At 44.4% G+C, this 9,179-nt stretch overlaps 1 protein-coding gene across 1 annotated transcript in view; it reads left to right on the top strand.

Moving 5' to 3' along the window:
• The window catches only part of HABP2 (hyaluronan binding protein 2), a 144,883-nt gene that overhangs the window by 639 nt on the left and 135,065 nt on the right, over positions 1 to 9,179 (top strand). The gene's annotated exons all lie outside the window — the stretch shown is intronic.

Below are 9,179 nucleotides of genomic sequence, written 5' to 3'. Positions count from 1 at the left end.
AGAAAGGGGGGGAGAGAGAGAAGAAAGGGGGGGGGGAGAGAAGAAAGGGGGGGGGAGAGAGAAAAAATAAGGGGGCCAAAGCAATTGCCTGTTCTTAAAGGAATACATGACAATTTCCAAATGTGCCCCTATTTCTGGAGCCAGTAAAGGCCACACAGCATACTACAAGATGGAGATGGATCGAAGAATCACAGATCTGGGCGAAGAAGCACACAAGTGTAGTAGATAGTCACCTAGTGTGCCTCTAGTGTTGGATATAAAGTGCATTGAAAGCTTCCTGCCAGACACTAGAGGCCACACAGCACACTGCCAGATAGATGCTCTTATGATTCTGGGTCTAGGCATGGGTGCCCACACTGCAATCCACGGGCCAGATATGGAACTTTGTGTGCATTTAACTGGCCCTGGAAATGATTCTTTCCAATGACTCCAATAATGTGGTACAGTTCCATCCCACTGACACACCGAAGGAGCACCATTCCTACCTCTGACACCAATGATGGGGCGCTATCCCTACCACTGAAACCATTGATGGGGCACAATTGCTCCCACTGACACCACTGATAGGGCCCTTTTACATTCTCTGACACAAACGATGGCACACAAGTCCTACCACTGACCCCAACAATGGGACAGAAGTCTTCCCACTGACAACAAAGTTGGGAAACCATTCCTCTCACACACACTAACAATGGGACATTATTCCTCCTCCCAATAACCACAGGAGCAAGGTTATTTTTTTACTCACACTGACCACCAAACCTGGGGCAATGTTTATTCCCAGTAACGCCGGGGCATTTTCTACTTCTGCTGGCCATACTCTGGCCCCATCAAAGTCTTAAGGACAGTGAACTGGCCCTTTGGTAGGAAAGTTTGGGGATCCATGGTCAATAGAGGCATACAAATGTGGCAGACAGTCACCAAGTATGCCTCTAATGTTGGACAGGAAGTATGTTGAAAGCTCCCTGCCACCCAGCACACTGCAAGCCTGGGGCTCATGAGACTACATGGGTGTGTGCTTCTGCGTTGCTCAAGACACAATCTTGGGTTAACGTATAAAGAGAGAGAGGTTGGGGAGCAAGGTAGTGGGTTTACAGTTCAGCTCTTGGGGTGCCTCTTGTCTGTTAGTACCCTTGAAATACCCAGAGAATTGAGTTGCTGTTGGCATCACCAGCACTCTCCCCCTATTCCAGTCTCTATATGGTCCCCCCGTCCCACCCCCACACTTTGTTGCCTTGGCGGTATGTTTTGGGTCACTGTCATGCTGAAATACCCATTCATGACCCATCTCTCCCTATTCCAGTCTCTATATAGTAACTTGTTGATGTCATCTATTATGAAATACAGTTAACAGTACACAGAAATCCATTCAGGCTGCAGATACAATGGCTTTGGTTCCTCCCTCTGCCAGGAAAAGGTTAACGGAGTGAAGACATCAAGTGGTAACCTCAAGTCGCCCGGAGTACCGTCTGCTTCCAGCTTTGTAAACCCCAGTCTAAATAACGCCTGTAGTCATCGCTCCTTCACCCTTAATTACCAGCTGCCAACTGATAATTATGTTATGAAATATCCAAATCATACGCTGCAGCGGAGATAGCGTAAACACAGGCCCGAAAAAAAAAAAAAGTATTGTTTGTGTGCGTAAACGCTGCGCGGCTATTTCTCCGTACCGCGGGGGGAACCACACACTCTGGAGGGTTCACGTAGTGGCAACGGGATAACTCCACATACATATTAACCTCTGAGTGGTCAGGTTTCATAGGACGCTTTCTACCATTGTTTGAGTTCTGTTTGTATTCTTAATCTTCTCCGGGAATGTCTTGTGTTCTGCGGCTACGAGTGGAATTACTCGATGGTTAAAGGGAAAAATGATCGCCGGTGGTGGAAACGGTCAGGGTTGGGTGACCTGCGGCTCGTAATATTGGGATCAGGAGAATAAACAAATTCACAATTTTAGTTTTTTCCTTCTGAATAATTTTACACAGAACTGCCCGGACTGCAATTCCAGACAATTCTGGTTTAGGATTCTTCTGATTCTTCTGATTAGATAAGACTCTTCTGATTGGTCCACGCTCCCTGCTTATGTTCACCAGGATTAAGAAAATTGCAGTTAGATGATTTGCAAGCGGATTCGGTTGAAATTACCCGTGGCTTTTCCAATCACGGGCAACAACAATTACTTGCACGCTTCATCAGCTGTGACTCTACAACTGAATAACTATTCATGGTACGTCCTTCATTGTGGGGCAAAGGCTGCACCCTATACGATGCAATGGTCACTTTCCCCATCATTCTATAATGATCAATTCCGTCCTACGATTAACTTAGGCAGCAATCAGATCATGTTCTGCTTACTCAAATTCCTAAAGTGACACTAAACTCCGGAGTTAAATCTTAAAAATACATTCAAGTCCCCTAACTATAAACAACAATGTATCCTTTTTTTAGAGCGTGTCCCTTTTTGTGTATATTGTAGTTGTAGCTTTGTTTTGATGTAGTTTGCTATAGTGTTCTTTAAATTTCGTGGGGTTTTTTTCTTCTTTTTTTCTGTTTATTTGATGATTACTCGTGGACTTTCATATTTTCATATTTCTTTTTCCTGTTTCTGTGATAAAAAGTAAAAGACTGAGACTCACGAGGGGCATTTTGAGCGCTAGAGCATGTGCACGATAGTTAAAGGGTTTCTAAACCCTCCGGTATTTTTTGCAGATATATATACACTGTATATATCTATACAGTATCTAGCAGTAGATATATGCAAAAAGTTTTTTTTTTAAACGCTTTAAAAGCGGTTTAAAGTTACCCCTGTCTTCGCTGCACGCTCCCGCCCGAGAATCCGAAACTGCTCGGGCGGCCGCAAAGCATCTTGGGGCGGGCGCATGCGCAGTTCGGATTCTCGGCCGGGAGATGAGCAGAGACGGAAGGTAAGTCTATGGATGGCGTGCACCCGCCTGCAGACACCGCTGGATCGGAAGGGCCTGCAAGCAGAGAGGAGTCAGCGCTGGATCGGAGAGCCGCCGCAACGCTGGAGGGACAGATGAAAATGAAAGGAAAGAAGAGGAAGATCGGACTAAAGAGACATCATTTAAGGTAAGTGCTGACATTAACATGTCACTTTAAATCTTAAAAATACATTCAAGTACCGTAACTATTAACAACAATGTATGCTTTTTTTTTAGAGCGTGTCCCTTTTTGTGTATATTGTAGTTGTAGCTTTATTTTGATGTAGCTTAGTATAGTGTTCTTCATATTTTGTGTTTTTTTTTTTCTTTTTTGTGTTTATTTGATGATTACTCGTGGACTTTCATTTTTTAATATTTCTTTTTCTGTTTTTTTTTGTTTCTGTGATAAAAAGTAAAACAATGAGACTTATGAGGGGCATTTGGGGCACTAGAGCATGTGCACGATAGTTAAAAGCAGCTTCTGTAACCATCACGGAACCAATTAAAGCCCATTGCACCCCTAAAAAACAACAAAAGCCATCTCAATGACTCCACTGCATCATGTCAAAATGACGAAATTTCCTCTCATGATTTTACCCAAATTTCCACAAATAAACTACATTTAAGCATGCCTCCGACATAAAGTGACACTAAACTCAGGAGTTAAACTTTAAAAATACATTCCTGGTTGACGGAACTCTCCAGTTTCCAGAAGCACTGCTGACACCTCACTGCATCTGGACCAGCTGTAGGTTCCATGCCACTCTGTGTCCTGCATACACTGTCCCAACTCCTGAGGGTGCTGAACAGGAGGTGTAAGGGAAGCCCTCACATCACCAGGCCTCCACCAGGTATGTGGCATGTTGCAACATAGACATGGCAACATTGTAAAAGCAAACCTTGTAACAATTTCTTTATTTGAAAATTTCGATAAGAATATTAAAAAGAAAAGAAAAACATTAAAACATGTCTTTTTTTCCCAACAAAAGACACGTAATAAAAATAAAGAATAAAAAGAAAAATTTTTGTGGACGCCTTCCCAGAAGAGTTGAAGCTGTTATAGCGGCAAAGGGTGGAGCCAACCCAATACTGAACCCTTCGGACTAACATTAAAGTTTATGTGCGTGTAAAGGCGTCCCAATACTTTTGGCAATATAGTGTATATAGCTATACACATTCCATATAATAAAAGGCGGACTATGCCTTTGAAAAAGCTAGGTCATCCAAACTGAAGTTGCACTGGACAACACTGACACATATTTTACTTCGGCAAAGATTTGAGAAAACATACAGACATGAGAAATATATATTTATAATTTTAACAATTGCACATTTCCACTGAAAATTGCTCATAATGTTCACACGTCTTCTTGTAATATAAAACAAAATGTATGTAAAAAAAATAAATAATAATTTAAAACTGTAACGCCGCAGACATCGGGGGCTTTATCGTGTCAGGTTTTCATCACCTGTGTGGAAATGTTTCATCGGTAGATTTGAAACTTGTGATAACACAACTCTTATATATATGATATATGAACATATCACAGGCAATACTTCTGAAGAATTCTATCAATGAATGCGATATTTTATCACTCATTGCCACGCATTCGTGTTCAAGTGATGGGAGAGCTCAACAACCGATAGAAGGGTTCCAGAAATGTTAGGGGGGTGAAGCCAAACTCAGCGTTTGCAGGAAAAGGTTATAGTTGCAGATGACGTCAACCACCTATTATTCTTTATCTTTTTGAGTGTCTCAACATTTGTTACAGTGAAAGTAACTTTTATTATGTATCGTTCCCCCCCCAACAAAACAATCCCCCTCTCTAACACCCCCGTATGAGCGCTGCCTCATATAGGACTCAAGTCACAAAACTTTCCATTTGCATTCTCAGTGATGTCACTGGTTTCTAGTGAAGGGATAGGCTGCATTCGCAGTGATGTCACCGCTCTCTAGTGAACGGATAGGCTGCATTCTCAGTGATGTCACCGGTCTCTAGTGAAGGGATAGGCTGCATTCTCAGTGATGTCACCGGTCTCTAGTGAAGGGATAGGCTGCATTCTCAGTGATGTCACCGGTCTCTAGTGAAGGGATAGGCTGCATTCTCAGTGATGTCACCGGTCTCTAGTGAAGGGATAGGCTGCATTCTCAGTGATGTCACCGGTCTCTAGTGAAGGGATAGGCTGCATTCTCAGTGATGTCACCGGTCTCTAGTGAAGGGATAGGCTGCATTCTCAGTGATGTCACCGGTCTCTAGTGAAGGGATAGGCTGCATTCTCAGTGATGTCACCGGTCTCTAGTGAAGGGATAGGCTGCATTCTCAGTGATGTCACCGGTCTCTAGTGAAGGGATAGGCTGCATTCTCAGTGATGTCACCGGTCTCTAGTGAAGGGATAGGCTGCATTCTCAGTGATGTCACCGGTCTCTAGTGAAGGGATAGGCTGCATTCTCAGTGATGTCACCGGTCTCTAGTGAAGGGATAGGCTGCATTCTCAGTGATGTCACCGGTCTCTAGTGAAGGGATAGGCTGCATTCTCAGTGATGTCACCGGTCTCTAGTGAAGGGATAGGCTGCATTCTCAGTGATGTCACCGGTCTCTAGTGAAGGGATAGGCTGCATTCTCAGTGATGTCACCGGTCTCTAGTGAAGGGATAGGCTGCATTCTCAGTGATGTCACCGGTCTCTAGTGAAGGGATAGGCTGCATTCTCAGTGATGTCACCGGTCTCTAGTGAAGGGATAGGCTGCATTCTCAGTGATGTCACCGGTCTCTAGTGAAGGGATAGGCTGCATTCTCAGTGATGTCACCGGTCTCTAGTGAAGGGATAGGCTGCATTCTCAGTGATGTCACCGGTCTCTAGTGAAGGGATAGGCTGCATTCTCAGTGATGTCACCGGTCTCTAGTGAAGGGATAGGCTGCATTCTCAGTGATGTCACCGGTCTCTAGTGAAGGGATAGGCTGCATTCTCAGTGATGTCACCGGTCTCTAGTGAAGGGATAGGCTGCATTCTCAGTGATGTCACCGGTCTCTAGTGAAGGGATAGGCTGCATTCTCAGTGATGTCACCGGTCTCTAGTGAAGGGATAGGCTGCATTCTCAGTGATGTCACCGCTCTCTAGTGAATGGATAGGCTGCATTTTTATGGATTTTGGCTCAGATAACAAAATAGTTCCCTTTATACAGATGGCAGGCATACTTATTTTTCCGAGTGGATCATTATCTACAACACATCTTGTGGCAGAGACGCTTCCATTTTTATCCTAAACACAGTTTAGTAGCACTCAGTAAATAAGAGGTTTCACCTTGAGGGTTTGCTGTTTGAGGAGCCAGCTGCATCAATGACTCCAGTGTTGGAGGATTCTGTATTTGGAGTCCTGGAGGTCACTCAGGTTACAACAAGACAAAACCTCATCTAATATTAGAAGCAAAAGCTCAGAATGTACCAGGAACACTTCTCAAACATGCCCAAAAATAACAGCCCTCTGTGTGTTACCACCCCTGCTCCACCTGAGGCTTCAACTACATGACAACGCGGCTTAGGCTGCCCACAGACATGAACAGGCCATCTTAAAGTGAACCTGTCAGGGGGAAAAGCATAGGGACTGCTATTACTGACCTCCTACTGAAAATACTGCCTGGCCCTTATTTTGACCTCCTGGCTCCAGTATTTTCTAAAGCACTGGCCTACAATTGTGCAGATAATAGGTGTCGGAGACAAGACAGAAGTCAATGATACTTTGCAATAACAGATACCTTTTTAGGACACGCTTTGAGGAGTCTGCACCCTTCTTTTTAGTCCAAGCAGTGTGTTTTTGATACAATATATAAAGACATTGTAGACAATTGTGCTCTTCCAGCCTTGTGGTCACAGTTTGGTGAAGACCCTTTTCTGTTCCACCATGACTGTCCCCTGTGTACAAAGCCAGATCCATAAAGACATGGTGTGACCAGTCTGGTGTGAAGGAACTCAAGTGTCCGGGACAGAGCCCCTACCTCAACCTACTGAACACCTTTGAGAGGAACTGGAACACCGGTCTTCTCCTCCAATATCAGTGTCTGTTAAATGGCCACAAATTGCCACAGATATCCTCCAACATCTTATGGAAAGCCTTCCTAGAAGTGTGGAGGATGTTATAACCTCAAAGTGAGGATCAACTCCATAATAATGGCCATGGTTTTGGGATGGAATGGATTTTATGGGGAACTACTTTACTACAACCTTCCACAGACTCTGTCAATAATACCCTAAGACGGGGGAAGTCTTTGGAATGATGTAAGTGAAGTAGTTCCCCATAAGGAAGATTCATTCTTTTGTTGATTGACAGCTCCTTTGAAATTAGTTTTTTGGATGGATGGTGGTCTGCACTGTGAGGTGGGTGTATAGGTTTTCCATTAGCTTTTTTTATTCTCTTCCTTCCCATTGGTTTCTTCAGACACTCCCTCAGGTGGTGATTGGTGAAGGGGTGTATAAATAGTTTAGGTATATATTGTGCAGTACCTCCTACCTTGATAAAGAGTTGGCCATGGCTCGAGAAGTTGACTTGAACTGCAGGAGCTACAATGTCTTCTACTACTGCTTTTAATGAAGTGAAAGAGACCTGGGGGCTGATGTGAAATATTTGTACATGTTTGATGGTCCTCTGATTTGTTAAATAAGGTTTCACCTCTTTGCCGGGCTCTAATTAAGGTGTGCACTTCACAAGCATAGTGGACAACTGTTGATGTTTAGGCCAAAAGAGGATTAAAGTTAATTAAAGGTGGTCAGCTGCGGTCGCCTAACCTGCCTGGTTGATCACCCCTGGATGGGCTTCAGCTGGTGACCCAAAGACATTACACCATCAGCCAAACCAGCTGAAAATGGCCATAAGGGAAGGCCGCCATCTTCTGTCCATGGGACCTGCGCTTAGATCAGATCCAAATCCAGGAACACATCTGAGTCTGAGCAATATGAAAAATTCAATGTCTTGCACGGCAATCAGAGGCTTCCTTTGTTTTGCAGATTGCAGACACAGCGAGTGGATCTATTATTTAATGATCCTGAATTGTGTCATTTTGTTATGTGACAAACGACTGCGCGAGAGGAGATCCGCGAGCTGAGCAGCTGCCGAGCTGGAAATGGCGCTCTCTAAAGGGAAAGGGCGCGGCGTGCTTTCTGTAGGCAGAGATATGTTCTCCTTAGAGCCATTTCTGAAGATCTTTCATATGTACACCCGCTTTGCTGCAGCATATTGCTATTAATATAATACAGATAGCATCGAAGGGACAGAACCTTGGTGCTCAACCTGTGGCCCCTGAGGGCCACATGAGACAGTTACTGTGTAGCACTGCAGTACCCTGTCTATCACTTTTCACTTTTTCCTCTGTTCTTTTATAATTAATCTTCCTGAGACAAATATCAAATGTGGCAAAAGTCATTATTAAAGGGGTATATAGGGAGCTGAAATGTGGAATTATGGATCTGTAAAGGAGCTGTAATAGCCGCGATCTCCAGCAGTCTCATGTAATGTGTCTCCTGTCTATGACTGTCTCTTCCACCATGTCCTTGGTCTCCAACAACTCTTATAGTATGTTCACAGTCTCTGATCCTCTCTTGTAGCATGCCCAATCTCTCATCCTCTCTTGTAGCATGCCCAATCTCTCATCCTCTCTTGTAGCATGCCCAATCTCTCCTCCTCTCTTGTAGCATGCCCAATCTCTCCTCCTCTCTTGTAGCATGCCCAATCTCTCATCCTCTCTTGTAGCATGCCCAATCTCTCATCCTCTCTTGTAGCATGCCCAATCTCTCATCCTCTCTTGCAGCATGCCCAATCTCTCATCCTCTCTTGCAGCATGCCCAATCTCTCCTCCTCTCTTGTAGCATGCCCAATCTCTCACCCTCCTTCACCCCGACCTATTAATGTGCACCACCAGAACTGCCAATCTCTCTCCAGCCTCAGGCAGCGATAAGTCCATGAACCCCCCTGCTGATTGGAGAGCTTTATCTTTGACTCAGTAAGCAGAGAGACCGCTGCTTCCATACAGAGAGCAATGTTTCTTCTCTGCAGCCTGCTGGCAGGGGACAGGCTTTTCTTCTTGGGCTGTGGCTGCAGAGCGCACAGGGACGGTGACCTTGTAGGGAAGTTGCGGGCGCCGGTGTAAGGTGTCCCGGCGGCGGACCGTAGTGTACAAAAATATTAAATAATGAAATAAAAAGGTGATTAAAAAGTAAAAAATAAGAAAATAATTATAAAAAATAAAC

This window comes from Nanorana parkeri, unplaced genomic scaffold, assembly GCF_000935625.1.
Source record: "Nanorana parkeri isolate BGI_ZX_2015 unplaced genomic scaffold, ASM93562v1 scaffold754, whole genome shotgun sequence".
In the NCBI taxonomy this organism is placed as follows: Eukaryota; Metazoa; Chordata; class Amphibia; order Anura; family Dicroglossidae; genus Nanorana; species Nanorana parkeri.
Note: the sequence above shows the minus strand (reverse complement) of the source record. Positions and strands in the feature narration are given on the sequence as shown.